The sequence below is a fragment of the Pseudophryne corroboree genome, unplaced genomic scaffold, assembly GCF_028390025.1.
Source record: "Pseudophryne corroboree isolate aPseCor3 unplaced genomic scaffold, aPseCor3.hap2 scaffold_2355, whole genome shotgun sequence".
NCBI classification, from domain to species: Eukaryota; Metazoa; Chordata; class Amphibia; order Anura; family Myobatrachidae; genus Pseudophryne; species Pseudophryne corroboree.
The window spans coordinates 6,249-29,651 of NW_026969009.1; the positions used below are offsets into that span (position 1 = coordinate 6,249).

Sequence of the window (23,403 nt, forward strand, 5' to 3'; positions counted from 1 at the left end):
AAACTTATTTAGTACTATTTTGCAAATAGGGTTACATTGTTGCAACATTGTGTTCCCTAATTGCTTGATTTTTTAAATGCAACAATTGATAAAGACACCTGATAACTGCTCTGTGGAGTCTTATTTTGTGTCTACTTTTTATCTACATTTAATTCTCTACCTCTAATCAAGGCATTTTTAAGTGCTTGGGGCTGCCAGGACTTGAGGCCTACCTAGACTTTAGATCTGAATTTGAATGCACTTGTGAACTAACTTAATTTCCTACTTCTAAATTCATTCCTAAATTCACTACTTACATGAATCCAGTAGTTGGGCATTTTGGGACTTCGATTGTGGGTATTGTTTTGTGTCCAGACCAGCAGCAGGTGGTGTGCATTTGCTGGAAAGGCATCGAAGACCTCCGATATGCTGCATCTCCTGATGTGTGTCTCCCTCAAGTGGCTGTCAGCAAATGCCTGCTAGACACCCCATTCCAAGCTGATTGTGACATCACGGTACATGCATCATAGAACAGGCATGCTAGAACATGGGTCTTCAACCTGCGACCCTCCAGCTGCTGTGGAACTACACATGCCAGCATGCCCTGCCTCAGTTTTAGCATACCTTAATAGCAAAATTGTGGCAGGGCATGCTGGGATGTGTAGTTTCACAGCAGCTGGAGGGCCACAGGATGAAGACCCATGTGCTAGAGCCAAGCCGCAGGTACATTGAATGCTAGCAAGCTGAATATTTAAATCATTTTTGTTCCGCAGCATTCCAATGTGGAAGATTCCATGGAACCAGAGATCCTTCCATTGAGAAGGACATGCTGCCTGGATGACTACACTGTGCAAATTAAATCACGTAGCCAGTTGGCTTGTGGGTGGCTCTGGTCACTGGGTGGTTGGGTGGGTGGTGTGTCGGAGGTGGAGCACATGCAAATGATTGTGTATCATCCAGCTAGTGAGAGAGAAAACTCATGCAGGAGTGTGTTTGCTTGTCAGTGGGTTATGCACCTTTCCAGACGTCAAATCTACATGGAGCAGCTGGAGAGGACAAGAGCAGGTTTGCAAAATATAGACAGAAGAGCTCTCCAGCCTAGTTTGCTGTCTGTTTCCACTTCTCTTTTCTTGAGTCGCTCCCTTCTATGCCCTTGCGCACTATCCTAACTTCTCCCGTCTGCTTACTTTGTGCCTTCCAATGCACAATGCAAACTACAGGTAGTGCTGCAGGGCCCACACCCTTTTTCTTGCCTTACAGAGCAGCTCTGGAGCTGTTACAGTGCCCAGCTGCTGCAAGAAATCAGCTTGAATGCTTCAGGGGCTGGGGCATAGCCAACATGAGCCCCACACCGAAGGAGGGTGGAGGTGTTTAATGCGAACTAGGGGTCATCCAAGCGCCGCAAAAGGCCGCCATGCCCTGCACGCCCCTTTTCTCTTTTCATATGCAGACGAGGGTTAAAGCCAACTTTGACCCACTGCTTGGATGGCATTACCATATGCAAATCAATCTGCTGCAGGCCTTCCCCCAGGAATGCTTGCACTAGTTGTTGCATTTGGTTTGTTGTTTGGGGGTGCTTCAGTATTAGGCAGCCTTCTGCCCTCCCATGTTCATCTGAAAATATGTGTTCTCCCTGCAGTTGTTGTCCCCAGATGAGAGTTCCCTTGTGCTGCCTCAGTTGAATCTCCTTTACTTGACAGAGATGTGCCTGAGCAGCGGCCCTCTCCAGCCCTATCCCAAATCATACTTATCTTGCATAGGAGATTCCATGGTCTTTAAGATTGTTCTCCCAGGGTGAGGTTCATTCATTGCATTCTGGGTATGCTGACCCCTGTGATTTCCCCAAATGTGGGAAACTTGACTGCATGATTTGTAGTAGTGGGGGACTGTGTTTGTGCTTTCCTCTGGTCAGCTCTGGTAAAAGTCAGATTTCTTTGTCTCATTTCTTCCTCTAGTCTTATTCTTCTTTTGAGAGTTCCCTTGTGCTGCCTCAGTTGGATCTCCTTCACTTGACAGGGGGGTGCTTGAGCAGCGATCCTCCCCAGCTCTAGCCCAACTCCTACTTACCTGCCAGGTGAGATACTATGATCATGAAGGTGCTTCTCCCAGGGCAAGGCTCACCCATTGCACTCTGGGTGTGCTGCTCCTGCGATTTCCCCAAATGTGGGACACTTGACTGCATAATTTGTGTTTCCCCTGGTCGGCTCTCGTATAATTCAGATCTCTTTGTCTCAGGTCTCTTTCCAGCCTAGTTTGCTGTCTGTTTCCACTTCTCTTTTCTTGAGCCGCTCCCTTCTATGCCCTTGCGCACTATCCTGACTTCTCCCATCTGCTTACTTTGTGACTTGCAACGCACAATGCGAACTACAGGTAGTGCTGCAGGGCCCACACCCTTTTACTTGCCTTACAGAGCAGCTCTGGAGCTGTTACAGTGCCCAGCTACTGCAAGAAATCAGCTTGAATGCTTCAGGGGCTGGGGCATAGCCAACATGAGCCCCACACCGAAGGAGGGTGGAGGTGTTTAATGCAAACTAGGGGTCATCCAAGCGCCGCAAAAGGCCGCCATGCCCTGCACGCCCCTTTTCTCTTTTCATATGCAGACGAGGGTTGAAGCCAACTTTGACCCACTGCTTGGATGACATCACCATATGCAAATCCATCTGCTGCAGGCCTTCCCCCAGGAATGCTTGCACTAGTAGTTGCATTTGGTTTGTTGTTTGGGGGTGCTTCAGTATTAGGCAGCCTTCTGCCCTCCCATGTTCATCTGAAAATATGTGTTCTCCCTGCAGTTGTTGTCCCCAGATGAGAGTTCCCTTGTGCTGCCTCAGTTGAATCTTCTTTACTTGACAGAGATGTGCCTGAGCAGCGGCCCTCCCCAGCCCTATCCCAAATCATACTTATTTTGCATAGGAGATACCATGGTCATGAAGATTGTTCTCCCAGGGTGAGGTTCATTCATTGCATTCTGGGTATGCTGACCCCTGTGATTTCCCCAAATGTGGGAAACTTGACTGTATTATTTGTGGTAGTGGGGGACTGTGTTTGTGCTTTCCTCTGGTCAGCTCTGGTAAAAGTCAGATTTCTTTGTCTCAGATCTTCCTCTAGCCTTGTTCTTCTTTCGAGAGTTCCCTTGTGCTGCCTCAGTTGGATCTCCTTCACTTGACAGGGGGGTGCCCGAGCAGCGACCCTCCCCAGCTCTAGCCCAACTCCTACTTACCTGCCAGGTGAGATACTATGATCATGTAGGTGCTTCTCCCAGGGCAAGGCTCACCCATTGCACTCTGGGTGTGCTGCCCCTGTGATTTTCCCAAATGTGGGAAACTTGACTGCATAATTTGTGTTTCCCCTGGTCGGCTCTCGTATAATTCAGATCTCTTTGTCTCAGGTCTCTCTCCAGCCTAGTTTGCTGTCTGTTTCCACTTCTCTTTTCTTGAGCCGCTCCCTTCTATGCCCTTGCACACTATTCTGACCTCTCCTGTCTGCTTACTTTGTGCCTTCCAACGCACAATGCAAACTACAGGTAGTGCTGCAGGGCCCACACCCTTTTACATGCTTTACAGAGCAGCTCTGGAGCTGTTACAGTGCCCAGCTGCTGCAAGAAATCAGCTTGAATGCTTCAGGGGCTGGGGCATAGCCAACATGAGCCCCACAGCGAAGGAGGGTGGAGATGTTTAATGCGAATTAGGGGTCATCCAAGCGCCGCAAAAGGCCGCCATGCCCTGCACATCCCTTTTTTCTTTTCATATGCAGATGAGGGTTGAAGCCAACTTTGACCCACTGCTTGGATGACATCACCATATGCAAATCCATCTGCTGCAGGCCTTCCCCAGGAATGCTTGCACTAGTTGTTGCATTTGGTTTGTTGTTTGGGGGTGCTTCAGTATTAGGCAGCCTTCTGCCCTCCCATGTTCATCTGAAAATATGTGTTCTCCCTGCAGTTGTTGTCCCCAGATGAGAGTTCCCTTGTGCTGCCTCAGTTAAATCGCCTTTACTTGACAGAGATGTGCCTGAGCAGCGGCCCTCCCCAGCCCTATCCCAAATCATACTTATTTTGCATAGGAGATACCATGGTCATGAAGATTGTTCTCCCAGGGTGAGGTTCATTCATTGCATTCTGGGTATGCTGACCTCTGTGATTTCCCCAAATGTTGGAAACTCGACTGCACTATTTGTGGTAGTGGGGGACTGTGTTTGTGCTTTCCTCTGGTCAGCTCTGGTAAAAGTCAGATTTCTTTGTCTCAGATCTTCCTCTAGCCTTGTTCTTCTTTCGAGAGTTCCCTTGTGCTGCCTCAGTTGGATCTCCTTCACTTGACAGGGGGGTGCCCGAGCAGCGACCCTCCCCAGCTCTAGCCCAACTCCTACTTACCTGCCAGGTGAGATACTATGATCATGTAGGTGCTACTCCCAGGGCAAGGCTCACCCATTGCACTCTGGGTGTGCTGCCCCTGTGATTTCCCCAAATGTGGGAAACTTGACTGCAAAATTTGTGTTTCCCCTGGTCGGCTCTCGTATAATTCAGATGTCTTTGTCTCAGGTCTCTCTCCATCCTAGTTTGCTGTCTGTTTCCACTTCTCTTTTCTTGAGCCGCTCCCTTCTATGCCCTTGCGCACTATCCTGACTTCTCCCGTCTGCTTACATTGTGCCTTCCAACGCACAATGCGAACTACAGGTAGTGCTGCAGGGCCCACACCCTTTTACTTGCCTTACAGAGCAGCTCTGGAGCTGTTACAGTGCCCAGCTGCTGCAAGAAATCAGCTTGAATGCTTCAGGGGCTGAGGCATAGCCAACATGAGCCCCACACCGAAGGAGGGTGGAGGTGTTTAATGCGAACTAGGGGTCATCCAAGCGCCGCAAAAGGCCGCCATGCCCTGCACGCCCCTCTTCTCTATTCATATGCAGATGAGGGTTGAAGCAAACTTTGACCCACTGCTTGGATGACATCACCATATGCAAATCCATCTGCTGCAGGCCTTCCCCCAGGAATGCTTGCACTAGTTGTTGCATTTGGTTTGTTGTTTGGGGGTGCTTCAGTATTAGGCAGCCTTCTGCCCTCCCATGTTCATCTGAAAATATGTGTTCTCCCTGCAGTTGTTGTCCCCAGATGAGAGTTCCCTTGTGCGGCCTCAGTTGAATTTCCTTTACTTGACAGAGATGTGCCTGAGCAGCGGCCCTCCCCAGCTCTATCCCAAATCATACTTATTTTGCATAGGAGATACCATGGTCATGAAGATTATTCTTCCAGGGTGAGGTCCAATCATTGCATTCTGGGTATGCTGACCCCTGTGATTTCCCCAAATGTGGGAAACTGGACAGCATTATTTGTGGTAGTGAGGGACTGTGTTTGTGCTTTCCTCTGGTCAGCTCTGGTAAAAGTCAGATTTCTTTGTCTCAGATCTTCCTCTAGCCTTGTTCTTCTTTCGAGAGTTCCCTTGTGCTGCCTCAGTTGGATCTCCTTCACTTGACAGGGGGGTGCCCGAGCAGCGACCCTCCCCAGCTCTAGCCCAGCTCCTACTTACCTGCCAGGTGAGATACTATGATCATGAAGGTGCTTCTCCCAGGCAAGGCTCACCCATTGCACTCTGGGTGTGCTACTCCTGCGGTTTCCCCAAATGTTGGACACTTGACTGCATAATTTGTGTTTCACCTGGTCGGCTCTCGTATAATTCAGATCTCTTTGTCTCAGGTCTCTCTCCAGCCTAGTTTGCAGTCTGTTTCCACTTCTCTTTTCTTGAGTTGCTCCCTTCTATGCCCTTGCGCACTATCATGACTTCTCCCGTCTGCTTACTTTGTGCCTTCCAACGCACAATGCAAACTACAGGTAGTGCTGCAGGGCCCACACCCTTTTTCTTGCCTTACAGAGCAGCTCTGGAGCTGTTACAGTGCCCAGCTGCTGCAAGAAATCAGCTTGAATGCTTCAGGGGCTGGGGCATAGCCATCATGAGCCCCACACCGAAGGAGGGTGGAGGTGTTTAATGCGAACTAGGGGTCATCCAAGCACCGCAAAAGGCCGCCATGCCCTGCATGCCAATTTTCTCTTTTCATATGCAGACGAGGGTTGAAGCCAACTTTGACCCACTGCTTGGATGACATCACCATATGCAAATCAATCTGCTGCAGGCCTTCCCCAGGAATGCTTGTACTAGTTGTTGCATTTGGTTTGTTGTTTGGGGGTGCTTCCATATTAGGCAGCGTTCTGCCCTCCCATGTTCATCTGAAAATATGTGTACCTCCTGCAGTTGTTGTCCCCAGATGAGAGTTCCCTTGTGCTGCCTCAGTTGAATCTCCTTTACTTGACAGAGATGTGCCTGAGCAGCGGCCTTCTCCAGCCCTATCCCAAATCATACTTATTTTGCATAGGAGATACCATTGTCATGAAGATTGTTCTCCCAGGGTGAGGTTCATTCATTGCATTCTGGGTATGCTGACCCCTGTTATTTCCCCAAATGTGGTAAACTTGACAGCATTATTTGTGGTAGTGGGGGACTGTGTTTGTGCTTTCCTCTGGTCAGCTCTGGTAAAAGTCTGATTTCTTTGTCTCAGATCTTCCTCTAGCCTTGTTCTTCTTTTGAGAGTTCCCTTGTGCTGCCTCAGTTGGATCTCCTTCACTTGACAGGGGGGTGCCCGAGCAGCGACCCTCCCCAGCTCTAGCCCAATTCCTACTTACCTGCTAGGTGAGATACTATGATCATGAAGGTGCTTCTCCCAGGGCAAGGCTCACCCATTGCACTCTGGGTGTGCTGCTCCTGCGATTTCCCCAAATGTGGGAAACTTGACTGCATAATTTGTGTTTCCCCTGGTCGGCTCTCGTATAATTGAGATCTCTTTGTCTCATGTCTCTCTCCAGCCTAGTTTGCTGTCTGTTTACACTTCTCTTTTCTTGAGCCACTCCCTTCTAAGCCCTTGCGCACTATCTTGACTTCTCCCGTCTGCTTACTTTGTGCCTTCCAACGCACAATGCGAACTACAGGTAGTGCTGCAGGGCCCACACCCTTTTAGTTGCCTTACAGAGCAGCTCTGGAGCTATTACAGTGCCCAGCTGCAAGTAATCAGCTTGAATGCTTCAGGGGCTGGGGCATAGCCAACATGAGCCCCACACCGAAGTAGGGTGGAGGTGTTTAATGCGAACTAGGGGTCATCCAAGCGCCGCAAAAGGCCGCCATGCCCTGCACGCCCCTTTTCTCTTTTCATATGCAGACGAGGGTTGAAGCCAACTTTGACCCACTGCTTGGATGACATCACCATATGCAAATCCATCTGCTGCAGGCCTTCCCCCAGGAATGCTTGTACTAGTTGTTGCATTTGGTTTGTTGTTTGGGGGTGCTTCAGTATTAGGCAGCCTTCTGCCCTCCCATGTTCATCTGAAAATATGTGTTCTCCCTGCAGTTGTTGTCCCCAGATGAGAGTTCCCTTGTGCTGCCTCAGTTGAATCTCCTTTACTTGACAAGGGAGGCATTTTGGATTTTTTCATTGGGTACCCTTACACCTGATGGTCTGAATGAGAGCATCGAACTGAACAACATTGGCAGTCTCTGAAGATTTTATCTATTGATTTACCTAATATATTATTTATTGAATATCCATTTATTGTATGTTTAATAAATAAACAAAATTATTAGAAGTAGCTATTTTGGAAACAGCTTTCCTCTTAGGATGAAACTGTATAATCCTGTTGTGTGTGTTCCTTTAAAGTTCTTTAGTAAAATCCACTAGTAATGATGAACATCAGATTTCTTCCTCCATCCTCTTTTTACACTTTCTCTTGGTTCTATATATATATATTTTTTTTCTATTTTTATTTTTTTCCCTCATTCTCCCAAAAGGCCCCCCTCCCTCCCCCCCCTCCCTCCCTGTTTTAAATTTTAAAATCTTTAAATCTTTAATTCTTCAAATCCTTAAATTGTCTGTTTAATATTTATTTTTTCTTCAATTCTTTTTGTTGTTTAAACAGCAATGTAATTATTCCAGGGGTTAAAATAATGAAATATAGAAATAATATTAACAAAAATTAAAGGTAAAAATGAATTGATCGAATGATCCCATTAAAAGTAAATAAATAATATGGATGTTAAGCTGAGCGGGTTGGATTCGAACATGGGACTAGCTGCATAGAGTGCTGGTGATGTTTCCCCTGCGCCACAAGAACTGCTTTAGTAGTGGCATGGATTTATGTTACCCTAAAAGGTTTTATATAAGTAAATGGGGATCCTTAGTGCTGAGTCTCTGAATTATGTATATGTGATTATAGATATGAGGTATTGATTGAAAGATTATAGGTTAATCTGTATATAGATTATATATTTTCTGTTATTTTTTAAACCACCTTGTTGCTTATTTTATTATTATTTTTAATCACCATGTTGCTTATTTTTATATTATGAAATGCCTTTATATGTGCAATTGCAATTAGAAAGTTGTTCCATATGTGAGTCATTACATGTATGCATCCAATTAGTACATGTATGTATCCAATCAACTAATTAGCAATGCTATTGGTCCGGTGCATTTTAAAAAGAGCCTGCTAGGCTGCTGATGTATCCTCTGACAAAACTGCTCTTGGATAACAGCGGAGAAACGCGTAAGAAAGGTGATTACCGGACACTCTGATTGCTGAGATATAAGCCCGTTCATGAACGAGCTACATCACGGCGGACGTCTGATGTAAAGGCAGCGGTGAAGGGGAAAAAGCAATTTGAGACCGAGCAAAAGGAGGTCTCTACCCCACGGCAGGGAGAAATATCCCGACCGCGAGTGCCAATAAGATCCAGCCACGGTTAACGGGGGTCGTAGCATACCGCTGTGTTTCACCAACCATCACAGCGCTCTCCCCCTGTTTTCTTTCATTACTCACGTGAGTTACATATGAACTTTAACTGCAGTAAATAAGAGGCGTTGGTTACAACTGTTGCTGTTCATCCACAAGAAGGAATTTAATGTATCAATTACAATTGGAAAGTAACGATTAAATAACAACAGCTGTATCCAGGAGGATTTTTTGGACACTTTAATAAACATTCCGTTTTCATCAAGGGCAATATGAAATAGATCCTGATTACATTTAGATATGGATAGTGGTGCCTATATATGTTGACTCCATTGTATTTTATTGAATGTGGGTTTCTTCTGTCTATATATATTTTTTAAAAATAAAGAGCTTGTATATTTTATTTTTTGCGCTCCCTTGATAACAAGTGTGATTATCTTTAAAATTTGGTTTATTATTGGTAGAACAGTACTACCTATGGGAGCAGCATTTTATAATATATGGTGAAAATTAATAGATGTATAAAGATTAAATAAGCAACAAATTGGTGAAATAGATAAGTTTTGATAGGAGCGCTGGGTTCTATATATATATATATTGACATTTGGTTATATATATGTATAGACTTTATAAATTCTTGACAGAGATGTGCCTGAGCAGCGGCCCTTCCCAGCCCTATCCCAAATCATACTTATTTTGCTTAGGAGATACCATGGTCATGAAGATTGTTCTCCCAGGGTGAGGTTCATTCATTGCATTCTGGGTATGCTGACCCCTGTGATTTCCCCAAATGTGGGAACTCGACTGCATTATTTGTGGTAGTGGGGGACTGTGTTTGTGCTTTCCTCTGGTCAGCTCTGGTAAAAGTCAGATTTATTTGTCTCAGATCTTCCTCTAGCCTTGTTCTTCTTTCGAGAGTTTCCATGTGCTGCCTCAGTTGGATCTCCTTCACTTGACAGGGGGGTGCCCGAGCAGCGACCCTCCCCAGCTCTAGCCCAACTCCTACTTACCTGCCAGGTGAGATACTATGATCATGAAGGTGCTTCTCCCAGGGCAAGGCTCACCCATTGCACTCTGGGTGTGCTGCTCCTGCGGTTTCCCCAAATGTTGGACACTTGACAGCATAATTTGTGTTTCCCCTGGTCGGCTCTCGTATAATTCAGATCTCTTTGTCTCAGGTCTCTCTCCAGCCTAGTTTGCTGTCTGTTTCCACTTCTCTTTTCTTGAGTTGCTCCCTTCTATGCCCTTGCGCACTATCCTGACTTCTCTCGTCTGCTTACTTTGTGCCTTCCAACGCACAATGCAAACTACAGGTAGTGCTGCAGGGCCCACACCCTTTTACTTGCCTTACAGAGCAGCTCTGGAGCTGTTACAGTGCACAGCTGCTGCAAGAAATCAGCTTGAATGCTTCAGGGGCTGGGGCATAGCCCCACACCGAAGGAGGGTGGAGGTGTTTAATGCGAACTAGGGGTCATCCAAGCGCCGCAAAAGGCCGCCATGCCCTGCACGCCCCTTTTCTCTTTTCATATGCAGACGAGGGTTGAAGCCAACTTTGACCCACTGCTTGGATGACATCACCATATGCAAATCCATCTGCTGCAGGCCTTCCCCCAGGAATGCTTGCACTAGTTGTTGCATTTGGTTTGTTGTTTGGGGGTGCTTCACTATTAGGCAGCCTTCTGCCCTACCATGTTCATCTGAAAATATGTGTTCTCCCTGCAGTTGTTGTCCCCAGATGAGAGTTCCCTTGTGCTGCCTCAGTTGAATCTCCTTTACTTGACAGAGATGTGCCTGAGCAGCGGCCCTCCCCAGCCCTATCCCAAATCATACTTATTTTGCATAGGAGATACCATGGTCATGAAGATTGTTCTCCCAGGGTGAGGTTCATTCATTGCATTCTGGGTATGCTGACCCCTATGATTTCCCCAAATGTGGGAAACTCGACTGCATTATTTGTGGTAGTGGGGGACTGTGTTTGTTCTTTCCTCTGGTAAAAGTCAGATTTATTTGTCTCAGATCTTCCTCTAGCCTTGTTCTTCTATTGAGAGTTTCCTTGTGCTGCCTCAGTTGGATCTCCTTCACTTGACAGGGGGGTGCCCGAGCAGCGACCCTCCCCAGCTCTATCCCAAATCCTACTTACCTGCGAGGTGAGATACTATGATCATGAAGGTGCTTCTCCCAGGGCAAGTTTCACCCATTGCACTCTGGGTGTGCTGCTCCTGCAATTTCCCCAAATGTGGGAAACTTGACTGCATAATTTGTGTTTCCCCTGGTCAGCTCTCATATAATTCAGATCTCTTTGTCTCAGGTCTCTCTCCAGCCTAGTTTGCTGTCTGTTTCCACTTCTTTTTTCTTGAGCCCCTCCCTTCTATGCCCTTGTGCACTATCCTGACTTCTCCTCCCGTCTGCTTACTTAGTGCCTTACAATGAATAATGCAAACTACAGGTAGTGCTGCAGGGCCCACACCCTTTTACTTGCCTTACAGAGCAGCTCTGGAGCTGTTACAGTGCCAAGCTGCTGCAAGAAATCAGCTTGAATGCTTCGGGGCTGGGACATAGCCAACATAAGCCCCACACCGAAGGAGGGTGGAGGTGTTTAATGCGAACTAGGGGTCATCCAAGCGCCGAAAAATGCTGCCATGCCTGCACGCCCCTTTTCTCTTTTCATATGCAGACGAGGGTTGAAGCCAACTTTGACCCACTGCTTGGATGACATCACCATATGCAAATCCATCTGCTGCAGGCCTTCCCCCAGGAATGCTTGCACTAGTTGTTGCATTTGGTTTGTTGTTTGGGGGTGCTTCAGTATTAGGTAGCCTTCTGCCCTCCCATGTTCATCTGAAAATATGTGTTCTCCCTGCAGTTGTTGTCCCCAGATGAGAGTTCCCTTGTGCTGCCTCAGTTGAATCTCCTTTACTTGACAGAGATGTGCCTGAGCAGCGGCCCTCCCCAGCCCTATCCCAAATCATACTTATTTTGCATAGGAGATACCATGGTCATGAAGATTGTTCTCCCAGGGTGAGGTTCATTCATTGCATTCTGGGTATGCTGACCCGTATGATTTCCCCAAATGTGGGAAACTCGACTGCATTATTTGTGGTAGTGGGGGACTGTGTTTGTTCTTTCCTCTGGTCAGCTCTGGTAAAAGTCAGATTTATTTGTCTCAGATCTTCCTCTAGCCTTGTTCTTCTTTCGAGAGATTCCTTGTGCTGCCTCAGTTGGATCTCCTTCACTTGACAGGGGGGTGCCCGAGCAGCGACCCTCCCCAGCTCTAACCCAACTCCTACTTACCTGCCAGGTGATATACTATGATCATGAAGGTGCTTCTCCCAGGGCAAGGCTCACTCATTGCACTCTGGGTGTGCTGCTCCTGTGATTTTTCCAAATGTGGCAAACTTGACTGCATAATTTGTGTTTCCCCTGGTCGGCTCTCGTATAATTCAGATCTCTTTGTCTCAGGTCTCTCTCCAGCCTAGTTTGCTGTCTGTTTCTACTTCTCTTTTCTTGAGCCGCTCCCTTCTATGCCCTTGCGCACTATCCTGACTTCTCCCGTCTGCTTAATTTGTGCCTTCCAACGCACAATGCGAACTACAGGTAGTGCTGCAGGGCCCACACCCTTTTACTTGCCTTACAGAGCAGCTCTGGAGCTGTTACAGTGCCCAGCTGCTGCAAGAAATCAGCTTGAATGCTTCAGGGGCTGGGGCATAGCCAACATGAGCCCCACACCGAAGGAGGGTGGAGGCGTTTAATGCGAACTAGGGGTCATCCAAGCGCCGCAAAAGGCCGCCATGCCCTGATTGCCCCTTTTCTCTTTTCATATGCAGACGAGGGTTGAAGCCAACTTTGACTCACTGCTTGGATGACATCACCATATGCAAATCCATCTGCTGCAGGCCTTCCCCCAGGAATGCTTGCACTAGTTGTTGCATTTGGTTTGTTGTTTGGGGGTGCTTCAGTATTAGGCAGCCTTCTGCCCTCCCATGTTCATCTGAAAATTTGTGTTCTCCTGGAGTTGTTGTCCCCAGATGAGAGTTCCCTTGTGCTGCCTCAGTTGAATCGCATTTACTTGACAGAGATGTGCCTGAGCAGCGGCCCTCCCCAGCTCTATCCCAAATCATACTTATTTTGCATAGGAGATACCATGGTCATGAAGATTGTTCTCCCAGGGTGAGGTTTATTCATTGCATTCTGGGTATGCTGACCCCTGTGATTTCCCCAAATGTTGGAAACTCGACTGCATTATTTGTGGTAGTGGGGGACTGTGTTTGTGCTTTCCTCTGGTCAGCTCTGGTAAAAGTCAGATTTCTTTGTCTCAGATCTTCCTCTAGCCTTGTTCTTCTTTCGAGAGTTCCCTTGTGCTGCCTCAGTTGGATCTCCTTCACTTGACAGGGGGGTGCCCGAGCAGCGACCCTCCCCAGCTCTAGCCCAACTCCTACTGACCTGCCAGGTGAGATACTATGATCATGTAGGTGCTTCTCCCAGGGCAAGGCTCACCCATTGCACTCTGGGTGTGCTGCCCCTGTGATTTCCCCAAATGTGGGAAACTTGACTGCATAATTTGTGTTTCCCCTGGTCGGCTCTCGTATAATTCAGATGTCTTTGTCTCAGGTCTCTCTCCAGCCTAGTTTGCTGTCTGTTTCCACTTTTCTTTTCTTGAGCCGCTCCCTTCTATGCCCTTGCGCACTATCCTGACTTCTCCCGTCTGCTTACTTTGTGCCTTCCAACGCACAATGCGAACTACAGGTAGTGCTGCAGGGCCCACACCCTTTTACTTGCCTTACAGAGCAGCTCTGGAGCTGTTACAGTGCCCAGCTGCTGCAAGAAATCAGCTTGAATGCTTCAGGGGCTGGGGCATAGCCAACATGAGCCCCACACCGAAGGAGGGTGGAGGTGTTTAATGCGAACTAGGGGTCATCCAAGCGCCGCAAAAGGCCGCCATGCCCTGCACGCCCCTCTTCTCTATTCATATGCAGATGAGGGTTGAAGCCAACTTTGACCCACTGCTTGGATGACATCACCATATGCAAATCCATCTGCTGCTGGCCTTCCCCCAGGAATGCTTGCACTAGTTGTTGCATTTGGTTTGTTGTTTGGGGGTGCTTCAGTATTAGGCAGCCTTCTGCCCTCCCATGTTCATCTGAAAATATGTGTTCTCCCTGCAGTTGTTGTCCCCAGATGAGAGTTCCCTTGTGCTGCCTCAGTTGAATCTCCTTTACTTGACAGAGATGTGCCTGAGCAGCGGCCCTCCCCAGCTCTATCCCAAATCATACTTATTTTGCATAGGAGATACCATGGTCATGAAGATTGTTCTCCCAGGGTGAGGTTCATTCATTGCATTCTGGGTATGCTGACCCCTGTGATTTCCCCAAATGTGGGAAACTGGACTGCATTATTTGTGGTAGTGAGGGACTGTGTTTGTGCTTTCCTCTGGTCAGCTCTGGCAAAAGTCAGATTTCTTTGTCTCAGATCTTCCTCTAGCCTTGTTCTTCTTTCGAGAGTTCCCTTGTGCTGCCTCAGTTGGATCTCCTTCACTTGACAGGGGGGTGCCCGAGCAGCGACCCTCCCCAGCTCTAGCCCAACTCCTACTTACCTGCCAGGTGAGATACTATGATCATGAAGTTGCTTCTCCCAGGGCAAGGATCACCCATTGCACTCTGGGTGTACTGCTCCTGCGATTTCCCCAAATGTGGGAAACTTGACTGCATAATTTGTGTTTCCCCTGGTCAGCTCTCATATAATTCAGATCTCTTTGTCTCAGGTCTCTCTCCAGCCTAGTTTGCTGTCTGTTTCCACTTATCTTTTCTTGAGCCGCTCCCTTCTATGCCCTTGCGCACTATCCTGACTTCTCCCGTCTGCTTACTTTGTGCCTTCCAACGCACAATGCGAACTACAGGTAGTGCTGCAGGTCCCACACACTTTTATTTGCCTTACAGAGCAGCTCTGGAGCTGTTACAGTGCCCAGCTGCTGCAAGAAATCAGCTTGAATGCTTCAGGGGCTGGGGCATAGCCAACATGAGCCCCACACCGAAGGAAGGTGGAGGTGTTTAATGCGAACTAGGGGTCATCCAAGCGCCGCAAAAGGCTGCCATGCCCTGCACGCCCCTTTTCTCTTTTCATATGCAGACGAGGGTTGAAGCCAACTTTGACCCACTGCTTGGATTACATCACCATATGCAAATCCATCTGCTGCAGGCCTTCCCCCAGGAATGCTTGCACTAGTTGTTGCATTTTGTTTGTTGTTTGGGGGTGCTTCAGTATTAGGTAGCCTTCTGCCCTCCCATGTTCATCTGAAAATATGTGTTCTCCCTGCAGTTGTTGTCCCCAGATGAGAGTTCCCTTGTGCTGCCTCAGTTGAATCTCCTTTACTTGACAGAGATGTGCCTGAGCAGCGGCCCTCCCCAGCCCTATCCCAAATCATACTTATTTTGCATATGAGATACCATGGTCATGAAGATTGTTCTCCCAGGGTGAGGTTCATTCATTGCATTCTGGGTATGCTGACCCCTGTGATTTCCACAAATGTGGGAAACTCGACTGCATTATTTGTGGTAGTGGGGGACTGTGTTTGTTCTTTCCTCTGGTCAGCTCTGGTAAAAGTCAGATTTCTTTGTCTCAGATCTTCCTCTAGCCTTGTTCTTCTTTCGAGAGTTTCCTTGTGCTGCCTCAGTTGGATCTCCTTCACTTGACAGGGGGGTGCCCGAGCAGCGACCCTCCCCAGCTCTAGCCCAACTCCTACTTACCTGCCAGGTGAGATACTATGATCATGTAGGTGCTTCTCCCAGGGCAAGGATCACCCATTGCACTCTGGGTGTGCTGCTCCTGTGATTTTTCCAAATGTGGCAAACTTGACTGCATAATTTGTGTTTCCCCTGGTCGGCTCTCGTATAATTCAGATCTCTTTGTCTCAGGTCTCTCTCCAGCCTAGTTTGCTGTCTGTTTCTACTTCTCTTTTCTTGAGCCGCTCCCTTCTATGCCCTTGCGCACTATCCTGACTTCTCCCGTCTGCTTAATTTGTGCCTTCCAACGCACAATGCGAACTACAGGTAGTGCTGCAGGGCCCACACCCTTTTACTTGCCTTACAGAGCAGCTCTGGAGCTGTTACAGTGCCCAGCTGCTGCAAGAAATCAGCTTGAATGCTTCAGGGGCTGGGGCATAGCCAACATGAGCCCCACACCGAAGGAGGGTGGAGGCGTTTAATGCGAACTAGGGGTCATCCAAGCGCCGCAAAAGGCCGCCATGCCCTGATTGCCCCTTTTCTCTTTTCATATGCAGACGAGGGTTGAAGCCAACTTTGACTCACTGCTTGGATGACATCACCATATGCAAATCCATCTGCTGCAGGCCTTCCCCCAGGAATGCTTGCACTAGTTGTTGCATTTGGTTTGTTGTTTGGGGGTGCTTCAGTATTAGGTAGCCTTCTGCCCTCCCATGTTCATCTGAAAATATGTGTTCTCCTGGAGTTGTTGTCCCCAGATGAGAGTTCCCTTGTGCTGCCTCAGTTGAATCTCCTTTACTTGACAGAGATGTGCCTGAGCAGCGGCCCTCCCCAGCCCTATCCCAAATCATACTTATTTTGCATAGGAGATACCATGGTCATGAAGATTGTTCTCCCAGGGTGAGGTTCATTCATTGCATTCTGGGTATGCTGACCCGTATGATTTCCCCAAATGTGGGAAACTCGACTGCATTATTTGTGGTAGTGGGGGACTGTGTTTGTTCTTTCCTCTGGTCAGCTCTGGTAAAAGTCAGATTTATTTGTCTCAGATCTTCCTCTAGCCTTGTTCTTCTTTCGAGAGATTCCTTGTGCTGCCTCAGTTGGATCTCCTTCACTTGACAGGGGGGTGCCCGAGCAGCGACCCTCCCCAGCTCTAGCCCAACTCCTACTTACCTGCCAGGTGATATACTATGATCATGAAGGTGCTTCTCCCAGGGCAAGGCTCACTCATTGCACTCTGGGTGTGCTGCTCCTGTGATTTTTCCAAATGTGGCAAACTTGACTGCATAATTTGTGTTTCCCCTGGTCGGCTCTCGTATAATTCAGATCTCTTTGTCTCAGGTCTCTCTCCAGCCTAGTTTGCTGTCTGTTTCTACTTCTCTTTTCTTGAGCCGCTCCCTTCTATGCCCTTGCGCACTATCCTGACTTCTCCCGTCTGCTTAATTTGTGCCTTCCAACGCACAATGCGAACTACAGGTAGTGCTGCAGGGCCCACACCCTTTTACTTGCCTTACAGAGCAGCTCTGGAGCTGTTACAGTGCCCAGCTGCTGCAAGAAATCAGCTTGAATGCTTCAGGGGCTGGGGCATAGCCAACATGAGCCCCACACCGAAGGAGGGTGGAGGCGTTTAATGCGAACTAGGGGTCATCCAAGCGCCGCAAAAGGCCGCCATGCCCTGATTGCCCCTTTTCTCTTTTCATATGCAGACGAGGGTTGAAGCCAACTTTGACTCACTGCTTGGATGACATCACCATATGCAAATCCATCTGCTGCAGGCCTTCCCCCAGGAATGCTTGCACTAGTTGTTGCATTTGGTTTGTTGTTTGGGGGTGCTTCAGTATTAGGCAGCCTTCTGCCCTCCCATGTTCATCTGAAAATATGTGTTCTCCCTGCAGTTGTTGTCCCCAGATGAGAGTTCCCTTGTGCTGCCTCAGTTGAATCTCCTTTACTTGACAGAGATGTGCCTGAGCAGCGGCCCTCCCCAGCTCTATCCCAAATCATACTTATTTTGCATAGGAGATACCATGGTCATGAAGATTGTTCTCCCAGGGTGAGGTTCATTCATTGCATTCTGGGTATGCTGACCCCTGTGATTTCCCCAAATGTGGGAAACTGGACTGCATTATTTGTGGTAGTGAGGGACTGTGTTTGTGCTTTCCTCTGGTCAGCTCTGGCAAAAGTCAGATTTCTTTGTCTCAGATCTTCCTCTAGCCTTGTTCTTCTTTCGAGAGTTCCCTTGTGCTGCCTCAGTTGGATCTCCTTCACTTGACAGGGGGGTGCCCGAGCAGCGACCCTCCCCAGCTCTAGCCCAACTCCTACTTACCTGCCAGGTGAGATACTATGATCATGAAGTTGCTTCTCCCAGGGCAAGGATCACCCATTGCACTCTGGGTGTACTGCTCCTGCGATTTCCCCAAATGTGGGAAACTTGACTGCATAATTTGTGTTTCCCCTGGTCAGCTCTCATATAATTCAGATCTCTTTGTCTCAGGTCTCTCTCCAGCCTAGTTTGCTGTCTGTTTCCACTTATCTTTTCTTGAGCCGCTCCCTTCTATGCCCTTGCGCACTATCCTGACTTCTCCCGTCTGCTTACTTTGTGCCTTCCAACGCACAATGCGAACTACAGGTAGTGCTGCAGGTCCCACACACTTTTATTTGCCTTACAGAGCAGCTCTGGAGCTGTTACAGTGCCCAGCTGCTGCAAGAAATCAGCTTGAATGCTTCAGGGGCTGGGGCATAGCCAACATGAGCCCCACACCGAAGGAAGGTGGAGGTGTTTAATGCGAACTAGGGGTCATCCAAGCGCCGCAAAAGGCTGCCATGCCCTGCACGCCCCTTTTCTCTTTTCATATGCAGACGAGGGTTGAAGCCAATTTTGACCCACTGCTTGGATTACATCACCATATGCAAATCCATCTGCTGCAGGCCTTCCCCCAGGAATGCTTGCACTAGTTGTTGCATTTTGTTTGTTGTTTGGGGGTGCTTCAGTATTAGGTAGCCTTCTGCCCTCCCATGTTCATCTGAAAATATGTGTTCTCCCTGCAGTTGTTGTCCCCAGATGAGAGTTCCCTTGTGCTGCCTCAGTTGAATCTCCTTTACTTGACAGAGATGTGCCTGAGCAGCGGCCCTCCCCAGCCCTATCCCAAATCATACTTATTTTGCATATGAGATACCATGGTCATGAAGATTGTTCTCCCAGGGTGAGGTTCATTCATTGCATTCTGGGTATGCTGACCCCTGTGATTTCCACAAATGTGGGAAACTCGACTGCATTATTTGTGGTAGTGGGGGACTGTGTTTGTTCTTTCCTCTGGTCAGCTCTGGTAAAAGTCAGATTTCTTTGTCTCAGATCTTCCTCTAGCCTTGTTCTTCTTTCGAGAGTTTCCTTGTGCTGCCTCAGTTGGATCTCCTTCACTTGACAGGGGGGTGCCCGAGCAGCGACCCTCCCCAGCTCTAGCCCAACTCCTACTTACCTGCCAGGTGAGATACTATGATCATGTAGGTGCTTCTCCCAGGGCAAGGATCACCCATTGCACTCTGGGTGTGCTGCTCCTGTGATTTTTCCAAATGTGGCAAACTTGACTGCATAATTTGTGTTTCCCCTGGTCGGCTCTCGTATAATTCAGATCTCTTTGTCTCAGGTCTCTCTCCAGCCTAGTTTGCTGTCTGTTTCTACTTCTCTTTTCTTGAGCCGCTCCCTTCTATGCCCTTGCGCACTATCCTGACTTCTCCCGTCTGCTTAATTTGTGCCTTCCAACGCACAATGCGAACTACAGGTAGTGCTGCAGGGCCCACACCCTTTTACTTGCCTTACAGAGCAGCTCTGGAGCTGTTACAGTGCCCAGCTGCTGCAAGAAATCAGCTTGAATGCTTCAGGGGCTGGGGCATAGCCAACATGAGCCCCACACCGAAGGAGGGTGGAGGCGTTTAATGCGAACTAGGGGTCATCCAAGCGCCGCAAAAGGCCGCCATGCCCTGATTGCCCCTTTTCTCTTTTCATATGCAGACGAGGGTTGAAGCCAACTTTGACTCACTGCTTGGATGACATCACCATATGCAAATCCATCTGCTGCAGGCCTTCCCCCAGGAATGCTTGCACTAGTTGTTGCATTTGGTTTGTTGTTTGGGGGTGCTTCAGTATTAGGTAGCCTTCTGCCCTCCCATGTTCATCTGAAAATATGTGTTCTCCTGGAGTTGTTGTCCCCAGATGAGAGTTCCCTTGTGCTGCCTCAGTTGAATCTCCTTTACTTGACAGAGATGTGCCTGAGCAGCGGCCCTCCCCAGCCCTATCCCAAATCATACTTATTTTGCATAGGAGATACCATGGTCATGAAGATTGTTCTCCCAGGGTGAGGTTCATTCATTGCATTCTGGGTATGCTGACCCGTATGATTTCCCCAAATGTGGGAAACTCGACTGCATTATTTGTGGTAGTGGGGGACAGTGTTTGTTCTTTCCTCTGGTCAGCTCTGGTAAAAGTCAGATTTATTTGTCTCAGATCTTCCTCTAGCCTTGTTCTTCTTTCGAGAGATTCCTTGTGCTGCCTCAGTTGGATCTCCTTCACTTGACAGGGGGGTGCCCGAGCAGCGACCCTCCCCAGCTCTAGCCCAACTCCTACTTACCTGCCAGGTGATATACTATGATCATGAAGGTGCTTCTCCCAGGGCAAGGCTCACTCATTGCACTCTGGATGTGCTGCTCCTGTGATTTTTCCAAATGTGGCAAACTTGACTGCATAATTTGTGTTTCCCCTGGTCGGCTCTCGTATAATTCAGATCTCTTTGTCTCAGGTCTCTCTCCAGCCTAGTTTGCTGTCTGTTTCTACTTCTCTTTTCTTGAGCCGCTCCCTTCTATGCCCTTGCGCACTATCCTGACTTCTCCCGTCTGCTTAATTTGTGCCTTCCAACGCACAATGCGAACTACAGGTAGTGCTGCAGGGCCCACACCCTTTTACTTGCCTTACAGAGCAGCTCTGGAGCTGTTACAGTGCCCAGCTGCTGCAAGAAATCAGCTTGAATGCTTCAGGGGCTGGGGCATAGCCAACATGAGCCCCACAGCGAAGGAGGGTGGAGATGTTTAATGCGAACTAGGGGTCATCCAAGTGCTGCAAAAGGCTGCCATGCCCTGCACGCCCCTTTACTCTTTTCATATGCAGACGAGGGTTGAAGCCAACTTTGACCCACTGCTTGGATGACATCACCATATGCAAATCCATCTGCTGCAGGCCTTCCCCCAGGAATGCTTGCACTAGTTGTTGCATTTGGTTTGTTGTTTGGGGGTGCTTCAGTATTAGGCAGCCTTCTGCCCTCCCATGTTCATCTGAAAATATGTGTTCTCCCTGCAGTTGTTGTCCCCAGATGAGAGTTCCCTTGTGCTGCCTCAGTTGAATCTCCTTTACTTGACAGAGATGTGCCTGAGCAGCGGCCCTCCCCAGCCCTATCCCAAATCATACTTATTTTGCATAGGAGATACCATGGTCATGAAGATTGTTCTCCCAGGGTGAGGTTCATTCATTGCATTCTGGGTATGCTGACCCGTATGATTTCCCCAAATGTGGGAAACTCGACTGCATTATTTGTGGTAGTGGGGGACTGTGTTTGTGCTTTCCTCTGGTCAGCTCTGGTAAAAGTCAGATTTCTTTGTCTCAGATCTTCCTCTAGCCTTGTTCTTCTTTCGAGAGTTCCCTTGTGCTGCCTCAGTTGGATCTCCTTCACTTGACAGGGGGGTGCCCGAGCAGCGACCCTCCCCAGCTCTAGCCCAACTCCTACTGACCTGCCAGGTGAGATACTATGATCATGTAGGTGCTTCTCCCAGGGCAAGGCTCACCCATTGCACTCTGGGTGTGCTGCCCCTGTGATTTCCCCAAATGTGGGAAACTTGACTGCATAATTTGTGTTTCCCCTGGTCGGCTCTCGTATAATTCAGATGTCTTTGTCTCAGGTCTCTCTCCAGCCTAGTTTGCTGTCTGTTTCCACTTTTCTTTTCTTGAGCCGCTCCCTTCTATGCCCTTGCGCACTATCCTGACTTCTCCCGTCTGCTTACTTTGTGCCTTCCAACGCACAATGCGAACTACAGGTAGTGCTGCAGGGCCCACACCCTTTTACTTGCCTTACAGAGCAGCTCTGGAGCTGTTACAGTGCCCAGCTGCTGCAAGAAATCAGCTTGAATGCTTCAGGGGCTGGGGCATAGCCAACATGAGCCCCACACCGAAGGAGGGTGGAGGTGTTTAATGCGAACTAGGGGTCATCCAAGCGCCGCAAAAGGCCGCCATGCCCTGCACGCCCCTCTTCTCTATTCATATGCAGATGAGGGTTGAAGCCAACTTTGACCCACTGCTTGGATGACATCACCATATGCAAATCCATCTGCTGCTGGCCTTCCCCCAGGAATGCTTGCACTAGTTGTTGCATTTGGTTTGTTGTTTGGGGGTGCTTCAGTATTAGGCAGCCTTCTGCCCTCCCATGTTCATCTGAAAATATGTGTTCTCCCTGCAGTTGTTGTCCCCAGATGAGAGTTCCCTTGTGCTGCCTCAGTTGAATCTCCTTTACTTGACAGAGATGTGCCTGAGCAGCGGCCCTCCCCAGCTCTATCCCAAATCATACTTATTTTGCATAGGAGATACCATGGTCATGAAGATTGTTCTCCCAGGGTGAGGTTCATTCATTGCATTCTGGGTATGCTGACCCCTGTGATTTCCCCAAATGTGGGAAACTGGACTGCATTATTTGTGGTAGTGAGGGACTGTGTTTGTGCTTTCCTCTGGTCAGCTCTGGCAAAAGGCAAATTTCTTTGTCTCAGATCTTCCTCTAGCCTTGTTCTTCTTTCGAGAGTTCCCTTGTGCTGCCTCAGTTGGATCTCCTTCACTTGACAGGGGGGTGCCCGAGCAGCGACCCTCCCCAGCTCTAGCCCAACTCCTACTTACCTGCCAGGTGAGATACTATGATCATGAAGGTGCTTCTCCCAGGGCAAGGATCACCCATTGCACTCTGGGTGTACTGCTCCTGCGATTTCCCCAAATGTGGGAAACTTGACTGCATAATTTGTGTTTCCCCTGGTCAGCTCTCATATAATTCAGATCTCTTTGTCTCAGGTCTCTCTCCAGCCTAGTTTGCTGTCTGTTTCCACTTATCTTTTCTTGAGCCGCTCCCTTCTATGCCCTTGCGCACTATCCTGACTTCTCCCGTCTGCTTACTTTGTGCCTTCCAACGCACAATGCGAACTACAGGTAGTGCTGCAGGTCCCACACACTTTTATTTGCCTTACAGAGCAGCTCTGGAGCTGTTACAGTGCCCAGCTGCTGCAAGAAATCAGCTTGAATGCTTCAGGGGCTGGGGCATAGCCAACATGAGCCCCACACCGAAGGAAGGTGGAGGTGTTTAATGCGAACTAGGGGTCATCCAAGCGCCGCAAAAGGCTGCCATGCCCTGCACGCCCCTTTTCTCTTTTCATATGCAGACGAGGGTTGAAGCCAACTTTGACCCACTGCTTGGATTACATCACCATATGCAAATCCATCTGCTGCAGGCCTTCCCCCAGGAATGCTTGCACTAGTTGTTGCATTTTGTTTGTTGTTTGGGGGTGCTTCAGTATTAGGTAGCCTTCTGCCCTCCCATGTTCATCTGAAAATATGTGTTCTCCCTGCAGTTGTTGTCCCCAGATGAGAGTTCCCTTGTGCTGCCTCAGTTGAATCTCCTTTACTTGACAGAGATGTGCCTGAGCAGCGGCCCTCCCCAGCCCTATCCCAAATCATACTTATTTTGCATATGAGATACCATGGTCATGAAGATTGTTCTCCCAGGGTGAGGTTCATTCATTGCATTCTGGGTATGCTGACCCCTGTGATTTCCACAAATGTGGGAAACTCGACTGCATTATTTGTGGTAGTGGGGGACTGTGTTTGTTCTTTCCTCTGGTCAGCTCTGGTAAAAGTCAGATTTCTTTGTCTCA

At 48.5% G+C, this 23,403-nt stretch overlaps 30 non-coding genes and 5 pseudogenes across 30 annotated transcripts; all 35 read left to right on the plus strand.

Moving 5' to 3' along the window:
* The first annotated feature begins 1,722 nt into the window (after positions 1-1,722).
* On the plus strand, positions 1,723-1,886 carry LOC135010568 (U1 spliceosomal RNA). The gene has a single exon (XR_010209870.1). It is a non-coding gene; the product is annotated as a U1 spliceosomal RNA (small nuclear RNA).
* A 152-nt stretch (positions 1,887-2,038) lies between these two features.
* On the plus strand, positions 2,039-2,201 carry LOC135010591 (U1 spliceosomal RNA). The gene has a single exon (XR_010209889.1). It is a non-coding gene; the product is annotated as a U1 spliceosomal RNA (small nuclear RNA).
* Positions 2,202-2,872: 671 nt separating this feature from the next.
* Positions 2,873-3,036, plus strand: LOC135010543 (U1 spliceosomal RNA). The gene has a single exon (XR_010209847.1). It is a non-coding gene; the product is annotated as a U1 spliceosomal RNA (small nuclear RNA).
* Positions 3,037-3,188: 152 nt separating this feature from the next.
* Positions 3,189-3,351, plus strand: LOC135010511 (U1 spliceosomal RNA). Its single transcript, XR_010209823.1, has one exon. It is a non-coding gene; the product is annotated as a U1 spliceosomal RNA (small nuclear RNA).
* Positions 3,352-4,021: 670 nt separating this feature from the next.
* LOC135010562 (U1 spliceosomal RNA) lies at positions 4,022-4,185 on the plus strand. The gene has a single exon (XR_010209865.1). It is a non-coding gene; the product is annotated as a U1 spliceosomal RNA (small nuclear RNA).
* Positions 4,186-4,337: 152 nt separating this feature from the next.
* On the plus strand, positions 4,338-4,500 carry LOC135010521 (U1 spliceosomal RNA). Its single transcript, XR_010209830.1, has one exon. It is a non-coding gene; the product is annotated as a U1 spliceosomal RNA (small nuclear RNA).
* Positions 4,501-5,171: 671 nt separating this feature from the next.
* Positions 5,172-5,335, plus strand: LOC135010583 (U1 spliceosomal RNA). Its single transcript, XR_010209883.1, has one exon. It is a non-coding gene; the product is annotated as a U1 spliceosomal RNA (small nuclear RNA).
* A 152-nt stretch (positions 5,336-5,487) lies between these two features.
* Positions 5,488-5,649, plus strand: LOC135010522 (U1 spliceosomal RNA). Its single transcript, XR_010209831.1, has one exon. It is a non-coding gene; the product is annotated as a U1 spliceosomal RNA (small nuclear RNA).
* Positions 5,650-6,319: 670 nt separating this feature from the next.
* LOC135010570 (U1 spliceosomal RNA) lies at positions 6,320-6,483 on the plus strand. The gene has a single exon (XR_010209872.1). It is a non-coding gene; the product is annotated as a U1 spliceosomal RNA (small nuclear RNA).
* A 152-nt stretch (positions 6,484-6,635) lies between these two features.
* LOC135010507 (U1 spliceosomal RNA) lies at positions 6,636-6,777 on the plus strand (annotated as a pseudogene).
* Positions 6,778-9,427: 2,650 nt separating this feature from the next.
* LOC135010545 (U1 spliceosomal RNA) lies at positions 9,428-9,590 on the plus strand. The gene has a single exon (XR_010209849.1). It is a non-coding gene; the product is annotated as a U1 spliceosomal RNA (small nuclear RNA).
* Positions 9,591-9,742: 152 nt separating this feature from the next.
* Positions 9,743-9,905, plus strand: LOC135010532 (U1 spliceosomal RNA). The gene has a single exon (XR_010209839.1). It is a non-coding gene; the product is annotated as a U1 spliceosomal RNA (small nuclear RNA).
* A 661-nt stretch (positions 9,906-10,566) lies between these two features.
* On the plus strand, positions 10,567-10,730 carry LOC135010542 (U1 spliceosomal RNA). Its single transcript, XR_010209846.1, has one exon. It is a non-coding gene; the product is annotated as a U1 spliceosomal RNA (small nuclear RNA).
* Positions 10,731-10,872: 142 nt separating this feature from the next.
* LOC135010525 (U1 spliceosomal RNA) lies at positions 10,873-11,014 on the plus strand (annotated as a pseudogene).
* A 693-nt stretch (positions 11,015-11,707) lies between these two features.
* LOC135010563 (U1 spliceosomal RNA) lies at positions 11,708-11,871 on the plus strand. Its single transcript, XR_010209866.1, has one exon. It is a non-coding gene; the product is annotated as a U1 spliceosomal RNA (small nuclear RNA).
* Positions 11,872-12,023: 152 nt separating this feature from the next.
* LOC135010529 (U1 spliceosomal RNA) lies at positions 12,024-12,186 on the plus strand. The gene has a single exon (XR_010209836.1). It is a non-coding gene; the product is annotated as a U1 spliceosomal RNA (small nuclear RNA).
* Positions 12,187-12,856: 670 nt separating this feature from the next.
* LOC135010586 (U1 spliceosomal RNA) lies at positions 12,857-13,020 on the plus strand. Its single transcript, XR_010209886.1, has one exon. It is a non-coding gene; the product is annotated as a U1 spliceosomal RNA (small nuclear RNA).
* A 152-nt stretch (positions 13,021-13,172) lies between these two features.
* LOC135010516 (U1 spliceosomal RNA) lies at positions 13,173-13,335 on the plus strand. Its single transcript, XR_010209825.1, has one exon. It is a non-coding gene; the product is annotated as a U1 spliceosomal RNA (small nuclear RNA).
* A 671-nt stretch (positions 13,336-14,006) lies between these two features.
* LOC135010552 (U1 spliceosomal RNA) lies at positions 14,007-14,170 on the plus strand. The gene has a single exon (XR_010209855.1). It is a non-coding gene; the product is annotated as a U1 spliceosomal RNA (small nuclear RNA).
* A 152-nt stretch (positions 14,171-14,322) lies between these two features.
* LOC135010513 (U1 spliceosomal RNA) lies at positions 14,323-14,464 on the plus strand (annotated as a pseudogene).
* Positions 14,465-15,156: 692 nt separating this feature from the next.
* On the plus strand, positions 15,157-15,320 carry LOC135010574 (U1 spliceosomal RNA). Its single transcript, XR_010209876.1, has one exon. It is a non-coding gene; the product is annotated as a U1 spliceosomal RNA (small nuclear RNA).
* Positions 15,321-15,472: 152 nt separating this feature from the next.
* On the plus strand, positions 15,473-15,635 carry LOC135010527 (U1 spliceosomal RNA). Its single transcript, XR_010209834.1, has one exon. It is a non-coding gene; the product is annotated as a U1 spliceosomal RNA (small nuclear RNA).
* Positions 15,636-16,305: 670 nt separating this feature from the next.
* On the plus strand, positions 16,306-16,469 carry LOC135010565 (U1 spliceosomal RNA). The gene has a single exon (XR_010209867.1). It is a non-coding gene; the product is annotated as a U1 spliceosomal RNA (small nuclear RNA).
* Positions 16,470-16,621: 152 nt separating this feature from the next.
* LOC135010530 (U1 spliceosomal RNA) lies at positions 16,622-16,784 on the plus strand. The gene has a single exon (XR_010209837.1). It is a non-coding gene; the product is annotated as a U1 spliceosomal RNA (small nuclear RNA).
* Positions 16,785-17,455: 671 nt separating this feature from the next.
* On the plus strand, positions 17,456-17,619 carry LOC135010553 (U1 spliceosomal RNA). Its single transcript, XR_010209856.1, has one exon. It is a non-coding gene; the product is annotated as a U1 spliceosomal RNA (small nuclear RNA).
* Positions 17,620-17,771: 152 nt separating this feature from the next.
* LOC135010514 (U1 spliceosomal RNA) lies at positions 17,772-17,913 on the plus strand (annotated as a pseudogene).
* A 692-nt stretch (positions 17,914-18,605) lies between these two features.
* LOC135010576 (U1 spliceosomal RNA) lies at positions 18,606-18,769 on the plus strand. Its single transcript, XR_010209877.1, has one exon. It is a non-coding gene; the product is annotated as a U1 spliceosomal RNA (small nuclear RNA).
* Positions 18,770-18,921: 152 nt separating this feature from the next.
* On the plus strand, positions 18,922-19,084 carry LOC135010528 (U1 spliceosomal RNA). The gene has a single exon (XR_010209835.1). It is a non-coding gene; the product is annotated as a U1 spliceosomal RNA (small nuclear RNA).
* Positions 19,085-19,754: 670 nt separating this feature from the next.
* Positions 19,755-19,918, plus strand: LOC135010560 (U1 spliceosomal RNA). The gene has a single exon (XR_010209863.1). It is a non-coding gene; the product is annotated as a U1 spliceosomal RNA (small nuclear RNA).
* A 152-nt stretch (positions 19,919-20,070) lies between these two features.
* On the plus strand, positions 20,071-20,233 carry LOC135010536 (U1 spliceosomal RNA). The gene has a single exon (XR_010209842.1). It is a non-coding gene; the product is annotated as a U1 spliceosomal RNA (small nuclear RNA).
* Positions 20,234-20,904: 671 nt separating this feature from the next.
* On the plus strand, positions 20,905-21,068 carry LOC135010549 (U1 spliceosomal RNA). Its single transcript, XR_010209852.1, has one exon. It is a non-coding gene; the product is annotated as a U1 spliceosomal RNA (small nuclear RNA).
* Positions 21,069-21,220: 152 nt separating this feature from the next.
* Positions 21,221-21,383, plus strand: LOC135010517 (U1 spliceosomal RNA). Its single transcript, XR_010209826.1, has one exon. It is a non-coding gene; the product is annotated as a U1 spliceosomal RNA (small nuclear RNA).
* Positions 21,384-22,054: 671 nt separating this feature from the next.
* Positions 22,055-22,218, plus strand: LOC135010554 (U1 spliceosomal RNA). Its single transcript, XR_010209857.1, has one exon. It is a non-coding gene; the product is annotated as a U1 spliceosomal RNA (small nuclear RNA).
* A 152-nt stretch (positions 22,219-22,370) lies between these two features.
* On the plus strand, positions 22,371-22,512 carry LOC135010510 (U1 spliceosomal RNA; annotated as a pseudogene).
* A 692-nt stretch (positions 22,513-23,204) lies between these two features.
* On the plus strand, positions 23,205-23,368 carry LOC135010577 (U1 spliceosomal RNA). Its single transcript, XR_010209878.1, has one exon. It is a non-coding gene; the product is annotated as a U1 spliceosomal RNA (small nuclear RNA).
* Positions 23,369-23,403: the final 35 nt, after the last annotated feature.